The 23,056-nt window shown below is 45.8% G+C and overlaps 1 long non-coding RNA gene across 1 annotated transcript in view; it reads right to left on the bottom strand.

The window, feature by feature from the left end:
- LOC115098604 overlaps nt 1-21,173 on the bottom strand; it is a 300,301-nt gene extending 279,128 nt beyond the window's left edge. The window contains exons 1-2 of the long non-coding RNA XR_003858557.1: nt 20,596-21,173; nt 3,812-3,968 (exon numbers count right to left, since the gene is read on the bottom strand). This is a non-coding gene — a long non-coding RNA (uncharacterized LOC115098604). The remainder of the gene's footprint in view (nt 1-3,811; nt 3,969-20,595) is intronic.
- Nucleotides 21,174-23,056: the final 1,883 nt, after the last annotated feature.

The raw sequence follows: 23,056 nt of genomic DNA, 5'->3' as shown, positions 1-23,056 counted from the left end.
GTGAGGTGATTAGGTGGAAGGCTGAAATGCTTTTGGCTTGCCTTGCACTTAATTATTTTCATGGGTTTTTTTCCTTTTTCTTTCCCTTTATTTCTTCTGTGTTGGGGACTAGATACAGAGTGTTTTTCTTGTTTTCGTATATTTCTTGTGACTATATTTTCTTTGTAAATCCATGTTTGCCTGGTGTTACTTGATTTGGTATGATATTTGTTGGCCAACGAGATTTCATTTAAAAGCTTCAGCACTGTGAATCTGAATTTGAATCGGATTCAGGACTTGAAATATGGTGACAATTTTTCTCATGACTGAATACAAGACAGAAGATAAGTGAAATGCATTTTTTACATAAAAAGATTTTATTTGCATATCAAAAATGAAAAAAAATAGATTAGTCACACACTGCTTTCTTAAACCATTATTGTTTTTGCATCTAGCCTCTCCACTTGGAGGTCATTCCATGCAACCACCACTCTTTTGTGATGCTACTCCTGAGTCTAACACTTTGGAGCCTCAGAGGTGAATTTTCAAAATGGTATGCGTATTAAAATTAACACATATGTGAGTAAGTAGCCTCTACTCACATACTTCATCTATATAAATAAAAATGTTAAATAGTTTGGACAAAATCGCTAATCTCAGAAACCACTGAACCGATTGCTTTCAAATTTGGACACAACCTTCATTTCGCATACAGGAAGGTTCTTCTGTACTTACATTACAGATAAGTCACACCTGTGACAGGTAAAATAGGTTTAAAGATTTTTTCCAGAAAACAGCGACATCTGCTGGACGTAAGCACCATCTGTTACACCTTACACTAACACACGCTACACTAATCATTTCGCCAGTCCAGGTCCACGGTTCACTTCCATTTTAACACATTCGCGCACTTTTTTTCGCCGGAAGATAACTATTTCCTTTACAGATAAAAGCAACAAACAGACAACAAGGTGGAATCGGTATAAATGGACTTTATTGAATCTTTATACCGATTCCACCTTGTTGTCTGTTTGCTGCTAGCCATCTTGGATCGGTTACCGGTTTGTTTTCTTGGACCACCTCTTTACAGATAAAATACACCCACCACCCTCCTCACACCCCCCACACACATGCCAAATTTATTTACTTCCCAGGCCCTCACAACACACACAAAACCTGACAGACGTCCGGGAGGCTCCAGCAGGGGGCCAGGACCGGTCTGGGACACATCTCCTGCACTACGGCCGTCGGCTGCCAGCACTCAACATGGCGCCAACGGCTCTTTCCCTTACTATGCCACTCAGGGACACCAATGGCGGCAGCAGCCCATGTGACATAGTAAGGGCAAGGGCCCCTCTGCGCCATTTTCAGGACTGGCAGCCGGCGGACCTTTGCCCTTACTATGTCAGAGGACCTACTGCTGCCATTGCTCCATCCCACTGACATAGTAAGGGCAAAGGGACGTCGGAACCCTTTTCAGTGCTCGCAGCCGACGGACCAACACCAATACATCGCTCCCGGACCGCTCCTGAACGCCCGCTGCACCGACTGACATTTTTATCAGGTCTCAGGGGGTCTGGAGGGTGGGGGTGGTGATGAATTTATTGTGAACATCTTGGGGAGGGTTCACAAGGGGGGGCAGGTTTCATTCATTCGGCAACTCTGGTTGGGGCAGGGGGGTGGGCTACTGTTTTGCGGGGGGCTGGGGGAGGGGGGCAGGAGAGTGTGGGGTGGTTAGTTTAAGAGAACTTTTCTCATAGGGTTGTTTTTTGGGGGAAGGGGGAGGTTCACACACAAATACATACACTAAACTTGCACGATCTCGGGAACGCACCAAAACAGCCCTCCCCAGACCAGAAAACAAATTTGGAAGTGCAAATTTGGTTAGGCACTCCCCTATTTGGCTACATAACGCGCACAGACGCCCAGGGACAGATCACATGTAGCACCAACAATTTTAATTTCCCAGGTCTTGGGAGGGGGCAGGAGGGTGGGGGGTTATTATTTGATTTAAAGGGTTGGGATTGGGTTTTTTTTGGGGGGTCGGGGGGTTCCCACAGAAATAGAAAGACAAAGGTTTTCTGATCTGGAGGGTAGGCAGTAGGTGGGGGGAGGTGACAGTGAGGGGAGAGAGAATGAGGGGGGAGGTGAGTGTCAGGGGAGGGAGAATGAGGGGGGAGGTGACAGTGAGGGGAGGGAGAATGAGGGGGGGAGGTGAGTGTGAGGGGAGGGAGAATGAGGGGAGAGGTGAGTGTGAGGGGAGAGAGAATGAGGGGGGAGGTGAGTGTGAGAGGAGGGAGAATGAGGGGGGAGGGTGACAGTGAGGGGAGGGAGAATGAGGGGGGAGGTGAGTGTGAGGGGAGGGAGAATGAGGGGAGAGGTGAGTGTCAGGGGAGGGAGAATGAGGGGGGAGGTGACAGTGAGGGGAGAGAGAATGAGGGGGGAGGCGAGTGTGAGGGGAGGGAGAATGAGGGGGGAGGTGAGTGTGAGGGGAGGGAGAATGAGGGGGGAGGTGAGTGTGAGGGGAGAGGGTTGGAGTGGGGACAGGGGAGGGAAGGGGGGGTGAGTGACCAAGGGGGAGGAGGATGAGTGACTGAGGTAAATGAGCAAGGGGAAGGGGGAGGGAGGGAAAAGAACCTGACTCTGCCACTGCAACGCGTGGCAGGGGTCCGCTAGTATTTTATAAAAGTACAAAATATGCGCGTATCTTTACTTTTGTGTGCATAGACTGTATATAGTTGTAAAAAAAGGGGTGGTCTAGGGGTATTAATGGGAGGGGCTAGCACGTGTGTAAGTTGCTATTTTAAAAGACATGCATATACATTTGACAACTTGCTTATGTATTTTTACACCTGCTAATTATCTGGATTAAGTGATATTAAATGTGTTTATTGTGTAGTACTGACTGCATGGGAGGTCTGGGTAAACTGGAGGGGTTCAGGCTGAAGAACCAAGAGGGTCTCTCAATGACCTGAAAGAATGATCAAACTAGTGAACTCATTATTAAAACTGGTAATTTCCTTAATGTATGCATGTTTTAAAATATACTTGCTTACATGGGTAAATCATGACTTATGCGAGTAAGTCATTTTAGTTTCAATATATATGTATATATTTTTTTAAATAGGTGAGTAAAGTGTGTACTTTCAGTGCATTGAAATACATGGTTTCATTGCATTTCATGCATTCGCACATAAGCCTACATAAGCACATATGTTGAGGGGTCAAGATACACGTATTTTATAAAACACGCCTATATCATTTGCTTGGGTTATAAAATACTAATGTAAAAATACACACAGCCATATACACCTGTTTGAAAGTTATCCTCTAACAGGTGAATTTTCAAAGGAGTTACATGTGTAAATATAACATACTATCGTAGCAATTTTCAAAAGCTATTTACGTGCGTAAAGTGCACTTACACATGAATATCCTATGAACAGTTCAAAGGCATATATTGTAACAATTTTCAAAAGCCCATTTACACGGGTAAAGTACATTTACTCATATAAAACCTAGTTGTACACATGTAAATGCTTTTGAAAAGCAGGCCCTTTAAGTTTAATGTTCTCAAACTTAATTCTGAAAAAGGTTTGATTTTACCAGTCCAGGGGCCAAACTAGAGTTCTGTAAAAGTAAATCATAGACTGAGGTCTATGCAAGTGACACAAAATAATGTATCCAAAGCCTACTAAGAACATAGCGTAGCTCCAAAGTACACATTGTATTGTACAATCGCAACGAAGGTTCAAATGCTAACTTGTGACTGAAGGGATACAATCAGGACATTTACAAACATTTTAGCCTTCTTTCTTTTTCAGTATATTACCTGAAAGTTCTGTACAGTCCAGAAAACTTCACGACAGCTGGCAACTCTAACTCTACTTCAGATTCAGATGGAATCCTCTATTGGAATGGAGGAGTCAGAGGTGATATATGAAGTCATGGCCATAATAGTGGTGGTGATCACAGTTGATACATTCTGCCTGCAAAGAGACAAAAAGAGTAGCATAGCAAATAACAAATACAGTAATAAGTACTTTTCTATCACATTCCTCCAAACCGTACACCAGTGCGTGCACATGTACTCCCAATTTTATAACATGCGCTTGTTATAAAACAAGTGTGGGTGCACTAGTTTTATGCACACTAGTGTGGGTGCACTAGTTTTATGCACACTAGTGCATCTTGCGCTCGCCGACACCCGCGGCCTTTCCCCGATCCCTCCTGCCTAACCTTCCCACCCCTTCCCCTAACCTTTCCTCCCCCCAGCCCTATCCTAAACCGCCCCAAATGATATTTTACCTTCTGTGCCTGCCTCTGGGCAGGCGCAGGTTGCGTGCGCCGGCAGCCTGTCAGTGCGTGATCCCCCAGCACAGCAGCAAATAGCCACTGTGCCGGAAGCCTCTGGCCTCACCCCACCCCCACCCCTGCCCCGTACTGCTCCTTTTGTAAATCCCCGGGACTTAGACACGTCCCGGGGCTTTACGTTCGTCACTGGGCCTTTATAAAATAGGCCCAGCGCACGTAAATCCACTGGATTTACACACGTACAGCTTTTAAAATCTGGCCCTTTGTACTCAAATCATGGGCTTGATCTGCAAGATCTTTCAACATTATGATAGAATTTTGAATAACCTCATTTTGGTCAATATATGTACAGCAAGAGGTGTTAATAATGTGACAGACACCCCCTTCTAAATTATCAAGGACAATTCAATTGTTCAGGACCACTCCTGCTAAAGAAGACACTTCTTTTTGTAAGGTGGAAATGACTATGCTAGTTCCATTTGCAATCTGTTCTACTATTGAGGACAAATTGAGTGCAAAAGCTTCAAGTTCATAAACCCTTAGGCCAAGCAAGAAGATACATATGAACTTGTGTGAAATCCACTAGGACTAAGAGGAGTAAGCTTTCCTTTAATTGGTGTTTGGGAAATTTAAAAATAATTTGTATGAGTTTTTAATTATTGAATGTTCTATATGTCACTGTTTTGAAATATTCTTTTTATTAGTGTGGTTTTAATATTATTGATATTTTATATTTCTTGATTTTACTGTTTGGTGTTTTGAGGAATGGTAATGTTTAGTTTTCTATTGTTGCACTGCACACAGTCTGGCTTGTTGCAGTTTTCAGTTTGATTTTGTCTATTTCTATTTCTATTTTATTCTGTATTTGAGAGATCTATCTGTTGTGCATGTGTGACTGAGGTGAGGCATTCTGTTAGCGTGTAGTTTCTATGTAGAAATCTATAGCAGTCTAGTTTGTTCTGGTTAGTGCCTGGTATAATATTTGCAGTGTTGCTTTTTCATAGGTAGGATTGTTAGTATGTGAGTGTTGGCAGTTAGTGCTGTTTTGGTACAGGGGATTTACTATATTGTAACTGTAATTCAGTTTACTTATCTCTTTGAGGTCCAAGACCACATCCAAGATGTATTATAATAGGCCTAATTCCATAGGTCTTTTTTGCTTTTTTGCAGGATTTTCTGGTTGGCATCAAAGCAGTGCATGTACATATAATATACATATTTTAAGTCATATTTATACCCCATAAGACTGTACTCTGAATGTCCTTTTTCTGTTATGGTAATGCATAATGTTTAATTGTGCATGGAGAGGGCCATTGGGTGAGAGGGTGGAAGTGCAAGGCTATAAGGTTCACTTGGGCACCTAATACCCTTGTACTAGCCCAGTGTAAAATATCCTGGGACCCAAATCAAAGTCTTAGACCAGGACTTGTCTCCCACACAGAATTTATATTTGTTTCTTTTGTCCCTTATTCTTTATTGATTTGTTTTAGAATTTACATGTTGATAACTGGATTTTGTTGGTTGATTTGAATTTTTCTGGTGTATGATTAATTCCCTTGTAAGGCTTGTATAGGACATACATATCAGGCTTTGTATTAAGGCAAAATAGTTAGTGCTTTCAAAATTCAAAGATTTAGCTTTGTAGCTATATTTTGAGAGTAGATGAGTAGGATTTTCTATGGGGACAGTCCACCAGATAAGCAATCCTCCCTGCAAATGAATTGCTTGCCTACTATTGGCACTACAAGGAAGAAGAGTCCTAAATTTGCGAACCTGAAATCTGCTATCCTTACTCTAACTTCACCGCACCTGTAAACGATATTTAGAGATAAATGTATTTGGCAAAAAAAGAGAAGTCCATGTATGTTTCAATTAGAAACCACAGGGTTTAGTTGTGGTTGATGGGAGGGAGGGAGAGGCAGCACATTAAGCATAGGGCAACAAAACAGTGGCACCAGCCCTATGTGGGTATCACAATGCTGGAAGAACCTTTCCCTTTGAAAGGAAACTGCCTGAGTACTCTTCGGGATGCTTTTCTGCTTGAAATGATGAGAAATTGCTCCATAGTGAAGGGATAAATACGGCCCTAGTCAACATAGAGGTAGTTTCTAGCAGTGCAATGAACCTTGAGACATTTCAAAAACTATTTTAATATTCACTGAAATGAAAAAGTGTTTTTTCAGCACCACCAAGGACCTTTGTTCCTTTGTCTACTTTCAGCTTTATAAGAGAACTCTGCTATTCAGCACTGGCTGGCTGTCCTGTCCAATCTTTTCCAAACATAAATAAATATCTTGGGCCGCAGTGCTGGCAGTTTGGCACCTGCCTCCAGCACTAATCTAATTTGAGAAATAGCTGCATAGTTTTGTAGCCAGATGTGGTCATTCCTTCCTGTAGACACAATTTTACTGCGCTGGTGCCTCTGGCGTTCTGTCATGGAGTTATGCAGTGTTTAGAAGGCGTTGTCTTGGAAAGTGTGACCTCATATTTTCCAGTTCTTCAAATGATGAGGATTTATAGAAAGAAGAAAAACAGAAGGTGGGAAAAAAAAATCTAAGAAAATGCAATCAGCCAGAAAGGCTTTGGAATACCAAAAATATTTTTATCTGTCTAACATTGCAGTTTCATCTAGATTGATGAAACAATCACTTTGCTTATTTTTTTCTCTCACTTCTGCTTTCTTTTGGTCTTGTTCTTAGATTTCATTTATTTTTTATTCTGATATATTTCATTAAAATTTATTAAGTCCACATTTAAAAAGCAAAAATCTTTGCCTGAGTCAACTCTTCAGCTGTCCATGCTATATTCCTATGTACAAGTAGTGTAATTACATAGAAAAAGACCTGTGTATATATTGGACACATGGCAACAGATACACAAAGGGGTTGAATTAGCACACATTTGACTCTTGAACAGTAGCATCAGTTGTCAAGGCTTCACTCTTGGCTAATGTCCATTTGCACAGATTCCATGTGCATTCATAATTAAATTATATTGCTATGTATTTTGTGATTTAGCCTCAATTCACAAGTCAATCTTCCAATTATTTTTTAATGTACTTCTCTCCTAGCTCAGACCCTCCCTTCCTCTCTAGACAATTACATCCCTCTACAAAACTGTTTCCCCATTGATATCTACATTTCCTAAGGAAACTCCTTAAGAATTTGCAGCCAGAATGCCCAGCCCTTTCTAATCCAAGCATGACGTGAGTGAATACTATAGAGAGAGAGATTTTTAAAAATATTTCTTAAAGAATTTAATTGTGAATGTATATAAAAAGTTGCTTGAGTGGAAGTAGTTAGAAGTCTTCACAATTGGCACTACTGTTCACAATTTCAACCCCTTTTTGTCATGTATTAGTGTAACACCTTTATGTGGCTCTGATGAGCATCCTCTCTATAGCTGGCCATGCTGTATTCATGCTTTACATGCACTAGTATGACACCTGCATGGGGTTCTGATGCAGTTATGACATAATTAATGCCTCACTCTCTCTCTCAAGTTTCTAGGCTCTTCTCTGCCAGAATATAGGTAGGCACTGGCATCTCTTGTAATGGCAGTTAGGCACTGTGGGCTATCTATTACTCTTCCTGAATAGTAGAAGGCAATTTTGGTCCATCTGTCTCACAACACAAAAGAGGCATGGGTATGATGGACAATACAAGCCTTCTGTGACTTAATGGATTGTAGCTGAAGAAGGGTCCCATGTGGTCTCAAAAGCTCTTGCATACCATTATCTTTAGATAATTTTTATGTTTATTCAATAAAATGCAACCCCTTCTCATTGGGGTCATTTTTAGTAGCTGCAGGGATGATGAGTGACTCTTCAGAAGACTCAGAACTGGGGGAAACCCCGCCATCAGAGTTCAACCAATCAGGGAACTGGAAAATCTGGCATGCCCAAGGGGAGACTCATACAATAACCAGGTCCACACCACAACTGTGTATATTCCAAAACAACCAGAATTTATTGTGACATCCAAAATGATCAAATCTCAAAACCCAATAAAAAAAATCTCAGAATGCAGTCCAATTCAAAAAACATAGGACAAGAAGAAAAACATGAAAAACAATCACTTACTGTCACCACTCAGTACAATTTACCAAAACAGAATCTACCTTAAATATGCTCCCAGTTCTTTCTGTTTTCCCAAGATTATCAGGTTAAACTCCTCCCATATAGTTATTTTTTATTCCTCTTCACTGTGGGCTTCCCCAGCTGAGTCAGACTCTCTCTTCAGAGTCCTAATTTCTCTGGATGACTCTCCAGTGATCCAAGCCAGAACCCCTCTTGGGCTCTTCCAGCACTCTAGAACTTCTCAGTTTACACAATTTTCAGATATCACTTCTCCTCCCTAGGGAATCCTTGGTTAGGAACCCATGACACACCTCTATCTCTTCTCAACTTCTCAACTTCTCATTACCATTCACTGTGCCTTGTACAGAAGCACTATTTATATCTCACACCAACCCATCCACTCCATGGGCCAAAACACCTCCCCTCAAGCAATGTTTAAACACAGCTTCTTGAACTCTTCATGAACTTCCTTTGTAGAAAGAAAACAGACCTATCACTGGAAACATCTTAGTAATGATAGGCAGGGTTACAAAAAGGTGTCACAGCCTACAGAAAATTCATGGTGAAATAATTTTTTTCTTTTAATCTGGATTATATGACATCGACATCATTTATTACATTCACAATAATTATTGTTAAAAGTGTTATGTATGGGTTTTTCTGTGCCCTTGGGCCTCGGCCCGACCCCAGACGAATCTAGGACTGAACCGAGGGTTGGCGGTGTGTCCCAGCATGGCAGAGAAAAGGTCTTACCCTCTGCCGGACCTGCATGCTCCCGGAGCCAACAAGATGATGTTGGAAGATGAACAATCCTCCGACCGTTCCCAGCCCTTTTGGACCTGCCGCTTTGGATCGGCATGGAGCAGCAGGCCGGACTGAGGATGAGGGCAGACGGAGGCCTTGTGAGACGTGGAGACATTGGAAATGGATAAGGATCGTGGAAGACTCTCGATGTGACGAGGAACTTGGAAGACTCAAGACGAGACGAGAAGCTGGGAAGGTTAGACATAGGCACTGTCTCTCAGGGCGCCCTACACAGCCCACCTTCACGGGTGGACCCAGTGGGCTGGTCGCGGACCATCCTGTCCCACTGCGTGCCCTACACAGCCTGAGGATGCAGGTCACGGACCACGCGGAGAGTGGAATGAGCGCAGGAAGGAATCTAGCTGAGGCGAGACTCCGATGACAGAGCCAGTGTCATCCGGAGAACCACAGGAGCTGACAGGTCAGGAAGGCTCAGGAGCGCAGGACATGAATCCAGCTGCAGGCAACTCCACTGACGGAGACGCGTCACCCGTAGAACCATGGAGCTAGCAGGACAAGAAGGCTCAAGAGCGCAGGGGAACTTGGAAGGCACTGGAAAAGAACATCAGGACACCTGGAACATCAGGAAGCGAGACATCGGAAGATGAGACATCAGGAGACCTGGACGAGGACCTCAGGAGACGAAGACATGGCACAAGAAGCAGACGAGACATGGAGCTCCAACGATGAACGAGAAGGACCTGACAGAGCACTGGAAGACAGGAACTTCCAGGAGTGAAGTAACTCCGATGCAAGGCAAAGGTGGAATGCAGGAGCAGCCCTTTTATAGAGCTGATACAGGAAACAGTCCTTAGGTGGGGCCCAGGGCATATCCGGCTGCGCGCCTAAGGACAGGAACAGGAAGCTGTGCAGGACCGTGGACAGCGGCCCTGCACCAACGTCGACGTAGCAGAGGCAGGGCTGGGCCGAGGAGCAGGCCCCGACATTGGCAGTGGCTCCTGCCACTGCAGGAGGACCCAAGGGCGGCTCCGGCCGCCAGTCAAGACTGGGGATTGCGGCCTCCGCCGTGAAGATGATGCTGGCAGGGGCGGCGGCTCCAGCCGCGAAGAGGAACAGTGGCAGGTCCGCCGTGCCAAGGAGGCAGGCCAAAGTCTGCGGCTCCTGCTGTGAGGAACGTCTACGGCTCCGTGCCGCGATGGCGAAGGCAGCAGCAGAGGTGAGGTGCCTGCTCGCAGGGGAAGCCCGCGGGCAGGATTCATAACAGTACCCCCTCCTCAAAGACCCCCTCCTCAAACCTCCTGTAAACAACTTGAGGAAGAAGGTAACAGTCCATTCCGAACAGAGGTTATTCAAGGGTCCAAAAAACAGAAGCTGGTAATCCCGGGAACTGAAATGAACCAAGCAAGAACTGCAGAAACACAAGAAAGGCAAACCACAAGAACCACACAAGAAGAACAAGACAAAGCACAGCCCAAACAAATGAAACAAGACAAAGCACAGCCCAACCAAACAAAACAAGACAAAACACAGCAGGCACACGCGCAACCAACACACAGCAGCCACACGCGCAAAACACACAACAGCAGCAACATGCGCCAAACACACAGCAGCAACACATGCCAAACACACAACAGAAAAACGCACCAAACACACAGCACCGACGACCAACAAAAGGAATACAGCACAAACGAGCCAAACAACAAACACAAACCAACGAACAAAACACAAACAAAACAGACAAACAGCACCAAGGAACAAACGGAAACCAAAACACACAGACAAACAGAAAACAGCACAGACAAACTAGAAAGCAGCACGAGAGAAGACAAGAAAACAGCACAAACAAGACAAGAACCACAAGAACGTCAGGAAGACCTGGGGGAGGGAACCCAGAGTGGGAAACCAGAACCAGCAAACCAGTTGGGGTGCAGGCGCCTCCTGCAGGTCGGAAAACCCCGAGCTGGTAAAAGTTGGAAAAAAGTCTGGATGCAGGTGCCTCCTGCAGGTCGTAAAAATCCAGACAGCTGGCGCCTCCAGCAGGTAGTAGCAAGAATCCTGAACCAAAAAAATTTTTTTAGGTCCCAATACAAGTCCAGGAACACAGACGAAGACTCTGAAGACAAACTCCAGGAACAAGGCAGGTCCATCGCCGGAACACATGGCCTTGCATTCTGTTATGTACGGGTTTTCGTGTACCCTTGGGCCTCGGCCCGACCCCAGATGAATCTAGGACTGAACCGAGGGTTGGCGGCATGTCCCAGCATGGCAGAAGCAAGGTCTTGCCCTCTGCCGGACCTGCATGCTCCCGGAGCCAACAAGATGATGTTGGAAGATGAAACGTTCTTCCCTCCCAGTACCCTCCTTAATTGGAGCAGACTCGGAGGGAGCTGGTCTAGACCCGATCGCATAGCCGCTCATAGTTTATAAAACTTCCACCATGTACACTTGAGTTCCAACCCACCCACACATGCACACGCGGATATTAAAATCCAGTGTGCATGTGTGTGTGGGAACCGTATTTTATAACATGCATGTTATAAAATAGCCGCACCCATGTGCACATGCTGGGAACTGCACGCACATGGATGCACACGTGCGGCTTTTAAAATCAACCCCAGAGGGCGCATATTTTGTTTGTTTGTGTGTGTGTACCTCCAGTTCACAACAATCTCAGAGTGAGAGGTATGGAAAGTGGGGGATTTTAAAAATCCTTATTAGTTTTAATTACTGGATGTTATTTGATGTCTGGGTTTTGAAATATTTTATCGATGTTTAGGAAATTTTAAAAAAATTTAAAAAATTTTTAAAAATGTGTACAGGAGCTTCTAAATATTGAATATTCTATTCATCAGCAGTTTTGAAATGTATATTTTTTAGTATGGTTTTACTATTCTGATTGATTTATATTTCTTGATTGTATTGTTTTGAGAAAAAGTAATTTTCTGCTTTTCCATTGTTGCACTGCATACAGAATCTGGCTTGTGGTTTCCAGTTCAGTTTTTGTCTGCATGTGTATGTGTGAGAGAGAGAGAGAGAGACAGAGGAAGCGTGTGTGTGTGTGTGTGTTAGCATGTGAGAGAGACATAGAGAAAGCATGTGTGTGTATGTGTGTGAGAGAGATGGAAAAAGCATGTCTGTGTGTGAGCGAGACACAGAGGACGTCTGTGTGTGAGAGAGGTACAGAGAAAGTGTGTGTTTGTCTCATACACACATGCTCCCTCTGTCTCACCAAGTACGTGTGTGTGTATGAGAGAAAGGGAGCATATTGTTGTGTTGTGGGCCTACCCACAGTGAGCCGCAGGCAGGCAGGCCCCCCACCTACCTGCTCTTCTATCACGGCAGTTCGCCGATGACTCCGTCCTCCGCGGCCCAGAGGCCGCAGCAGTCTCCTGCCCTGTGTGGCAGGGCTGAGTCCTCGTCGGAGTCTCTTCCCGCAGCTGGGGCTGCCGCTGCCGCTCTGGCTCCATCTTCGCAGCTGGAGCCGCTGCCGGGGTCCTTAGACAGCAGGGGAGCCGTCCCTGCTAGTACCCGCCTCTTCTCCATCTTCTTCGCGGCAGGAACACCGCTAGCTTGGACTTCCACGTGGCAGGGACACCGTGGATCCACTCTCTTCATCTTCTGTGCCTCAAAATGGGCGCGTGCCTCTCCCCGATATTTAAAAGGCCAGTGGCGGGAAAAACACTGTGACCCTCATTGATGATGATGTCATCCACTACTTCCTGCTTCAGCCCTATAAAAGGGCCCTGCTAACCATTCTCCAGGGCCTTCAGATAGGGTTTTCACATCGCTGTGATCTTCTTCCATTCCAGGTCTTCCATGGTCTCCTGTGCCTTGACAGGTCTTTATTCCTTGTTTGCTGTGTTTCTGATCTTCGTCTCCCTGATGTTCCTGGTCTCGACCCTCGTCGGAGCTCCCTCATCGCCTGTCTTCTGTTGCTGATGTTCCATGTCCAGATGCCCTGATGTTTCAAGTCCTGAGGTGCCATGTTCCTTGTTCCTGATGTCCGATGGTCCGTCTTGACTTCGTCCATCTCTTCTTCACCTCTGCATCCAGTTCCCAGGTTCCTTGTGCCCACCTTTCCTAGCGTGTCATGTCGTGGTCCGTGTCCAGCCCCACGGGCAGGCTGAGTAGGGCGCCTCGTGGTACAATGCCTTCTTCACTACCACAGCACAAGCCTCCGGGAGACTTCCGCCTGAAGCCTTGTCCCGGATCTACAGAGTTCCTTGCGTCTGCTCCGTCCATGCCAAAGACATTGCCAGAATCTGCTCCGTCCGGCGTGGTCCACGACGAGCCACAGGCGGCTGTGTAGGGCGCGTCCCGGTGCAGGGTTTTTCGGTTTCTTCGCAATGCTTCAGTCTCAGCCTTCTATAACTCATCTGGAGTCTGCTTCAAGCCCAGCGTGGTCCGCGACCAGTCCTGTGGGTGGGCTGTGTAGGGCGCACTGCGTCACAGTCTCAACCCAGCACTTTGATCCTGACTCCTCGTCTACAGTGCCTTGATCCTACATCTTCGTCCAAGTATCCTGTACAGGTTATTAATGAGGCCTCACCTAGAGTACTGTGTTCAGGATAAAGACAGGATGGACGTGGTCCAGAAAAAGGTGACCAAAATAGTGTGGAGTCTGCTCCAAAAGAGTTATGAGATGAGATTGAAAACCTAAGTATGTATACACTGGGAGGGACTTGGGTGATGTGATACAGATTTTCAAATACCCAAAGGGCATTAATAATGCACAGGAATCAAGCTGTCACGGTTGTAAGACCTTGGACTGTGACATGGTTGACGCATGGTTGAACTTTCTAGGCCAACACCAACAGCTGGCAGACACGCGCCTTGTTGGGACTGAGCTGGGACTTCACCTTTATTAGCCCTGTTCCCCGCAGGTTGAGCCCTTGAGTTCCAGGGGCCGGCAGGACTTAGGTGAGTGTCTCTGAGGGTGGTCAGAGAGAGAATGTCCAGAGGTCAGGGCAGCCAGTAATCAGACAGTTACCGGGTTCAGGCTGAGTGTTCAAGTCCTGTAGCATTGCCAACGAGATCTGATCCCTCCTGATGCAGTTTACGAAACATGGTCTGTGTCAGGGACCAGGAACTTCAGTTGATATGTTGATGAAGTTATTAAAAGTCTAATTCATGAACAGCCTATACATGTTTGGACTTTGAAATCTCTGCCAAATCGTTCTGTATGTATAAGAAGTAATAAAATATTTTTATTGTATGAAGATATTTACTTGCATTTTTCCCTTGGTTAGAAAATATTTGCTTTTTTGTGTTGCAGTCCCGACCGCCCCTCTCATGTTCGGGGTCAGGCCCGTTTACCGTCTCTTCAGCTCTTTCAGGAATCCGCTTGAATCCAGGCCCGACAGGGCCTCCGCCCGAGGAGTTCCCACGAGGAAGACGCCATTACAGGCCTACCCTTGCCTGGCCTCGCGCGCGCGAGGAGGGTTCTCTTAAGCGCACAGCACCCGGAAGCTCGGCTCCGCCTCCCCTGCTGACGTCACGCCCTGCTCCAGATTTAACCGGCGTCCAGTCTCCCACTAGACGCCTTGCAACGAGGTTTCCTGCTGACTAGTTGCTTCCTGTTCCTGTTCTTGCTTGCTGACTCTCGTTGTCTCCTGATTCCTGATCCCGGTTTGCCTAACGGACTTCTCGCTAGCCTGCTGCCTGCCTTGACCCCGGTTTGCCACAGACTCCTGTGCCAGCCTGCTGCCACTTCTGATCCCGGGTTGCCTCGCGGCCTTCTCTGCTAATGCGCCGCCTGCTGTGGCTCTGGTCTGCTTCATGGCCTAGTCTCCTACCCGGTGCCGGTTCAGACCCCGCCTTCTTCTGTGACCTGCCTCCCAGCCAGCCCTCTGCCTCTCCACCGGCAGCCATCTCTGAACTTTCTGACCTCTCTCCAGACCACCCTCGGACATACCCTCTCTGGACTATCTTGAACTGCTCTAGTCCCCAGGGCCTGGGCCCCTCCCGGGGGGATTCCAGGCTCCGGGTATCCTTGCCAGGCACTGACTCCGCCTCCCGGCCTGCTCTGTGCAGTACCTGCAGGCCGGCCCAAGGGTCCACTTCTTGCCTACCACTGCCCAGTCATAACATTTTGATGCAAAGTTTTTTGTAACAAATTTTGCTTTTTTCTGAAGATATAGAATTGCCTGCTCTCACTGCTATATGTGCTGCTGCTGCCCTGAATCTGAATCCAAAGTATATTACACTTTGAAAATGATTTTTGCTGCTTTCTTTATTTATATAAATAAATGTAATTTTATTTGTAGTATTTTCATCCCATGTCCCTTTTATTTATTTTATCTATATATAAAGGTATAGCAATAGCAATTTTGTTTTTATATACCATTTTTCAAGTACAATTCAAATGGGGCCGGATTTTAAATGCCCTGCGCGTGTAAATCCGGCCGGATTTACGCGCGCAGGGCCCTCGTGCGCCGGCGCGCCTATTTTGCATAGGCCGCCGGCGCGCACACAGCCCCGGGACGCGCGTAAGTCCTGGGGCTTCGTAAAAGGGGCGGGGAGGGGCGTGTCCGGGGCGGGACCGGGGTCAGGGGCGGTTCAGGGCGGGATCGGGGGTGTGGCGCCGGCCCGGGGGCATGGTTGAGGCCTCCAGACCAGCCCCCGGGTTGGGTGATGGCGTGCCAGCAGCCCGCTGGTGTGCGCAGATTTACGCCTGCTTTCAGCAGGCGTAAATCTGGCAACAAAGGTAGGGGGGGTTTAGATAGGGCCGGGGGGGTGGGTTAGGTAGGGGAAGGGAGGGGAAGGTGTGGGGAGGGCGAAGGAAAGTTCCCTCCGAGGCCGCTCCGATTTCGGAGCAGCCTTGGAGGGAACAGGCAACGCGTGCCGGGCTCGGCGCGCGCAGGTTGCACAAATGTGCACCCCCTTGCGTGCACCGACCCCAGATTTTATAAGATACTCGCGGCTATGCGCGTATCTTATAAAATCCAGCGTACTTTTGTTCGCGCCTGGTGCGCGAACAAAAGTACGCCCTCGCGCAAATTTATAAAATCTACTCCATGGTATACAATATAAAATAGTATAAACAGCAATATAAACAATACTAAATTATGTTGCATGACAAACTTTACTACAACTGAGCATAGCTCCAGCATACATAAGCCTATGTATTCAGAAAGGCATAAGAACATAAGGCTTGCCTTACTGGGTCAGACCAAGGGTCCATCAAGCCCAATATCCTGTTTCCAAAAGTGGCCAAGCCAGGTCACAAGTACCTGGCAGGATCCCAAGGGGTAGAGAGATTCCAAGCTGCTGATCCCAAGAATAAACAATGAATTTCTGCAACTCTCCCTTAATTATCTATGGACTTTTCCCTCCAGGAACTTGTCCAAACCTTTTTTAAATGCAGCTCTAGTAATAGCTTTCATCACATCACAACAAATTCCAGAGCTTAATTATGCATTGAGTAAAAAAATATTTTCTCTTACTAGTTTTAAATGTATTACCCAGTAACTTCATTGTGGGGGTAATTTTCAAAAGGAGTTACATGCGTAAATGTAGCTACTATTGTAGCAATTTTCAAAAGCCATTTACTCAAGTAAAGTGCACTTATGTGAGTAAATCCTATAGACAAGTGAATGGCATATATTGTAGCAATTTTCAAAAACCCACTTACTCAAGTAAAGTGAATTTACTCCAGTAAACCTGGTTTTTACTCGAGTAAATGCTTTTTAAAATCAGGCCCTGTGTGTCCCCTGGTCTTTGTACTTTTTGAAAGAGTAAACAACCAATTCACATTTACGCATTCCATTCCACTCATTTTTTTTATAGACCTCTATCCTATCTCCCCTCGGCCATCTCTTCTCCAAACTGAAGAGTCCTATCCTCTTTAGATTTCTTCATAGGGGAATTGTTCCATTCCCTTAATTGTCTTGGTCGCCCTTCTCTGTGCCTTTTCCAATTCTGCTATATCTTTCTTGAGATGTGATGACAAGAGCTGAACTCAATACTCAAGATGAGGTCGCACCATGGAGCAATACAGAGGTATTATGATATTCTCCATTCCTTTCCTAATAATCCTTAGCATTCTATTTGCTTTCTTGGCTGCTGCTGCACACTGAGCAGAAGATTTCAACGAATGTTCAACAATGACACCTAGATCCTTTTTCTGAGTAGTGACTCCTAATGTGAAACCTTGCATTGTGTAGCTATAATTTGGGGGGTTGGGGGTCCCTAAGTGCATCATTTTGCACTTGTCTACATTACATTTCATTTGCCATTTGCAAGCCCAGTCTCCCAGTTTTGCAAGCTCCTCTTGCAAATTCTCATAATCCTCTTGTGATTTGACAACGTTGAATAATTTTGTCTCATTGGCAAATTTGATCACGATGAGGACTTTCTCAATAAAATATAAAAAGAATAGTTGCACTATATTTCAATTCAAAACAAAAATGATAGTGCACAGTTAAGTTTCAAACTTATTTAATGAATAGTTGATCTTTTTTAAATGTTTTGTATGTTTTTTTTTTGTTTTTTTAGAATGTTTTTTTCAGATTAGTTTCCTTCTTATTGAATTTTTAGAATGTATTATTAATATTTTTTATTGCAATGCCTTATTATCTCATAATAGACTAATGATATATTTTACTTTTCTTATCAGTTGTATTTTTATTCATATGTAAACCGTTGTGATGGTACCCTCCAAATGACAGTATATAAAATTTTATAAATAAATAAATGTAGTTTAAATATTGGTTAAAAATGTGAATGTTTTCAATCAATTCTTGACCTGTTTGCTTAGTTAGAGCTGTGAATATTTATGCAACATTATGCAAATTTGCTAACCGTTGACACAGAATATTGAAAAACTGGGCACTCTGGCCAGAGTATCGAAAGTAAAAAGGAGGCTTGCGAGAAAGGAGGGGTGCAGAGAAAATGATGGAAAGCAGGGAATCCCCATAGAAATGCATGTGAATACACAGACATGCAGAATTGTATATATATAACGCATACACATGTATATAGCATACCAGTTGCATACATTCACACAACCCCTGCCCCCTCCCACTAATCTACACTAATCTCTTGAACAAAACAAAAGTTCCCAGGTATGATTATGACCACCAAATATACATAAAGTACATACTGATGGGAGGGGAAGGGGGGGGGTGTTTGTGTGTACAGGTGGAAGGAGCTCTCAGAGGAAGGGAGGGGAGAGGGAGGCACTGCATGAATGCACTGATGGCAGGGAGCTCCTGGGGAGGGGGTTTGGGGGGGGGACTTTTTGTAGGCATGAATGGATAAGGAGCTCTTGAGGGCTCAGGCTGTGTGAATGCACTAAAGGGAGGCTGTGTGAATATACTGATAGGAGGGGTGCTCGGAGGAGGGGACCTGGAGCTGTATGAACTTACTGAGGATTTTTTATTGTAACTGCTTTCAGTGGTTTTCTGATAAAGCAGATAAGCAAGACAAAATAAATAAATGGGAAGGTAGCTACTGAGGACAGAGGGCTAAAGGAAAGTACTGATGGGAAGGGTGCTTAGAGTGGAAGAAATGGAGGGGGGGGGGGAGCTGTTTAAAAGAACTGATGGGGGAGGGGCCGAGGGAAGTGAGGGGAGCTCCAAGCAGGCTGTGTTTATGCGTTCTTGAGCTGTCAGCCTGTCCTGATGCCAGAGCCCTGCATGCCTTCGGGACACTGCTTGCAGGAATGTGCACACGGCAGTGCACTTGGAGGACCCAGGCCTGGAATAGGACTTGCGTGGCTTCCCCAGAATAAGCCCCCTTCTTAGAAACAGACAGTATTTCATGCTTGGGTCTGCGCCCAGCGAGAAACACTGTGGACTGGAGGTATGCAATTGCCATGTGCCTCTCATCATGTCAAGGTGAACTGCTGAGATTATCATACAACCGGTAGTGTGTGTTTTATAGCTATCTTTGTGTATCCACGCCCCTGTTTAAGTATCCCTGTGTTTTGTGCATACACACGCACTTCTGCTGCAATTCCATTTTTTCCCATAACTTCCCTCCTTTCTCCCTTATCTCCCGTTTTTTTCTTTACTTATGTCATCTCCAGCCTTATCCTCCCAACCTCCCGCTTCTTTGGGCTCAATTCTCCCAAAGCATTTTTTTATCTGACTTTGAATAATGGGACAAATCTGTGATTTGTCAAATATCATATTTAGTTTAAAAAAAAAAAAGAAGATATTTGACTCAAAAAAAAAAAATTGCATTCTGAAAAAAGTCATTTGTACCAGACAGCATGCCTTTCAGACCTATCTCCCAGGACACATACATGACATTTCTTCAGACCTGAATGTAGCTGGCAGCTCCTTTATGGGCAGCAACATTTTACAGCCTTTCCCCCAGTATTCCTAATTCCCCTCTTGCCATGCCTCCTCTCAAACCAGAGAAACTTCAAGACGGCCTTCATTTTATATGGTGAATCCCGCTGCTGATCAGAGCCAGCAGGAGGAGGAGTATAACGGTTGTACCTTCTTCTCCCCATCTGCAGCCCAGAGATGGAATTTCGGACCCTGAACTGACCGTGACATTCAGGAGCGGAGGACACTGCCAAGCACCCCATTTCACTTGCTCCTCCGGCTGTCTCCGATTGGCGATGACAGCTGGTAAGGCTGTAGCACTCACAGGGGAGAGGGAGCAGATTGCAGGGCAGAGGGTACAGGCAAGCTAAATAGCGACTTTGTCAGGCCTGGGCTGACAGCAGTGGTAGTGACTGTGGGGAAGGCAGGGGTGGATAAGAGCTGTGCATCAGCAGCCACATTTTTGGGCCTGAGACAGTGGCAATGGTGATGGCTTATTTATTTAATCAGATTTTGCTCACATCTATTTATCAGGATAGTCGAGTTACAAATACAACATAAATCAAAAGATGAACATGAACTAATAACATAGTCATAATACAAATACAAAACACAACTAATTCAATCACTGTGAAAATAATGAAGCAAAAAAGTAAATATGAAAAGTAGTAAGAGGAGCCTGGACAACAAGGGGGCTGGAACCGTTCCCTTATGAAGAAAGGCTTAACAGGTTAGGGCTCTTCAGCCTGGAGAAGAAACCATTGAGAGAAGAGATGATAGAGGTCTATAAAATCATGAGTGGAGTGGAAAAGATAAATAGGGAACAGTTATTTACCCTTTCATTCCATTACTACCAGGACTTGAAACTAACAGATGGCAGATTTAAAACAAATTGGAGAATATCTTTTCACTCAATGCACAATTAAGCTGTGGAACTTGTTGCCAGAAGAAGTGGTCACAGCAACAAACGGAGCAGGGTTTAGGAAATGCCCATAAATAGTTATTAACTAGAGGACTAGTGAGCAACAAGAAATTGAATGTACTTTTTGCGAATAGGCCATTTGGAAAGAGAGGATGCAGAGCTTGGCAGAGCTTGGTGTGACCCGGCACTTCTGCTCTTATGATTAAAATAAGAGTCATCTAAAGGCCTCAGTAGTAACGAGAGAAAGCGTCAGTACTGACCTTCTAAAGGCTGGGTAATCAGAAGATATACTGGCATCAGATAGCAATTTATTCCAAAATCAAGGAGCCACGCTTTGGAAAGCACATTTTCTAGTACTGGAGCACTGGGCCAACTTAAGATAAAATTCCTCCAAAAGGCCTCCTTGTGATGAGCGAAAGGACGCGCAGAGCTGCGGAAGTGGAGACGTTTTTGGCCCAGGCCGGTGATGGATGAGGGGAAGCCTGGCCGCAGTCTTTCTGACTGAAGAGAGGGCACTGTTACTTGTAGCCGTCTCTCTGCCGGGCCTTCTCCTTGCATTGAAGGAAAGCTTTGGCACTTGCTGCCCAGAGATTTCGGTTCTCTCTCCAGAGCCAGGGCCGGCAGTCGCCTAGGGCGCCAGCTTCCCGGGGGCGGCACTGCCCCGGTAAAATGAAAAGAGCCGCGCTCAGCCGCCGCCGCCCCCCCGGAGCCGCTGCCGGCAGCCGCCCCAAAAGGCCCATCTGACCTCCCCCGCGGTTCGCGCGCTCCCGGGCTCTCCCGCTGCCGGTGCCGCCGGGCTGTCAGCACCTTCAAGCCCGGCGGCACCGGCAGCGGTGCAAAGCTGTGGCACCCGCGGCTGGGCCTTTTCTTCCTCCCGCCCCCCCCCCCCTTGACCCGGAACAGGAAGTGGTGCGCGGGAAGGAGAAAGAGCGGTGCCGCGTGAAAAAAATAGCGGCGACAGCAACATCGGCCCCCGAGCAATTGAAGCAGCCGGGGATCGGGAAAGGAGTCAGCAGCAGGAGCCTCCCGCGGCCGATGGGAGTCTTCCTTTTTGGTCTGCGGGGGCTGGAGGAAGAGGAGGCTGCAGCTCCCATTTGTGCTGGGGGAGGAAGTGAGTGAGAGAAAGAGAGAGAAGCAGCCAGCGTGTGTGTAAGTGAGAGAATGTGTGTGTGATTGAGAGCCTGTGTGTAAGTGAGAGAATGTGCGTGTGATTGAGAGCCTGTGTGTAAGTGAGAGAATGTGTGTGTGACTGAGAGCCTGTGTGTAAGTGAGAGAATGTGTGTGTGACTGAGAGCCTGTGTGTAAGTGAGAGAATGTGTGTGTGATTGAGAGAATGTGCGTGTGATTGAGAGCCTGTATGTAAGTGAGAGAATGTGTGTGTAAGTGAGAGATTGTGTGTGTGATCGAGAGCCTGTGTGTAAGTGAGAGAATGTGCGTGTGATTGAGAGCCTGTGTGTAAGTGAGAGAATGTGCGTGTCATTGAGAGCCTGTATGTAAGTGAGAGAATGTGTGTGTAAGTGAGAGAATGTGTGTGTGATTGAGAGCCTGTGTGTAAGTGAGAGAATGTGTGTGTGATTGAGAGCCTGTGTGTAAGTGAGAGAATGTGTGTGTGATTGAGAGAATGTGCGTGTGATTGAGAGCCTGTATGTAAGTGAGAGAATGTGTGTGTAAGTGAGAGAATGTGTGTGTGATTGAGAGCCTGTGTGTAAGTGAGAGAATGTGTGTGTGATTGAGAGCCTGTATGTAAGTGAGAGAATGTGTGTGTGATTGAGAGAATGTGCGTGTGATTGAGAGCCTGTATGTAAGTGAGAGAATGTGTGTGTAAGTGAGAGAATGTGCGTGTGATTGAGAGCCTGTGTGTAAGTGAGAGAATGTGTGTGTGATTGAGAGAATGTGTGTGTAAGTGAGAGAATGTGTGTGTAAGTGAGAGCCAGTGTGTAAGTGAGAGAATGTGTGTGTGATTGAGAGCCTGTGTGTAAGTGAGAGAATGTGTGTGTGATTGAGAGCCTGTGTCTAAGTGAGAGAATGTGTGTGAGAGAATGTGTGTGTAAGTGAGAGAATGTGTGTGTGATTGAGAGCCTGTGTGTGAGTGAGAGAATGTGTGTGTGATTGAGAGCCTGTGTGTAAGTGAGAGAATGTGTGTGTGATTGAGAGCCTGTGTGTCAGTGAGAGAATGTGTGTGTGATTGAGAGCCTGTGTGTAAGTGAGAGAATGTGTGTGTGATTGAGAGAATGTGTGTGTAAGTGAGAGAATGTGTGTGTAAGTGAGAGCCAGTGTGTGAGAGAATGTGTGTGTGATTGAGAGCCTGTGTGTAAGTGAGAGAATGTGTGTAAGTGAGAGAATGTGTGTGTAAGTGAGAGAATGTGTGTGTGATTGAGAGCCTGTGTGTCAGTGAGAGAATGTGTGTGTGATTGAGAGCCTGTGTGTAAGTGAGAGAATGTGTGTGTGATTGAGAGCCTGTGTGTAAGTGAGAGAATGTGTGTGTGTGCTTGAGAGCCTGTGTGTAAGTGAGAGAATATGTGTGTGATTGAGAGCCTGTGTGTAAGTGAGAGATTGTGTGTGTGATTGAGAGCCTGTGTGTAAGTGAGAGATTGTGTGTGTGATTGAGAGCCTGTGTGTAAGTGAGAGAATGTATTTGATCGAGAGCATGTGTGTGTGATTGAGAGAAACTGGTCAGAGAGCTGATGTATGTGTATATGTGAGAGACAATGAAAGTGACTG

Source organism: Rhinatrema bivittatum, chromosome 9, assembly GCF_901001135.1.
Source record: "Rhinatrema bivittatum chromosome 9, aRhiBiv1.1, whole genome shotgun sequence".
Lineage (NCBI taxonomy): Eukaryota > Metazoa > Chordata > Amphibia > Gymnophiona > Rhinatrematidae > Rhinatrema > Rhinatrema bivittatum.
Note: the sequence above shows the minus strand (reverse complement) of the source record. Positions and strands in the feature narration are given on the sequence as shown.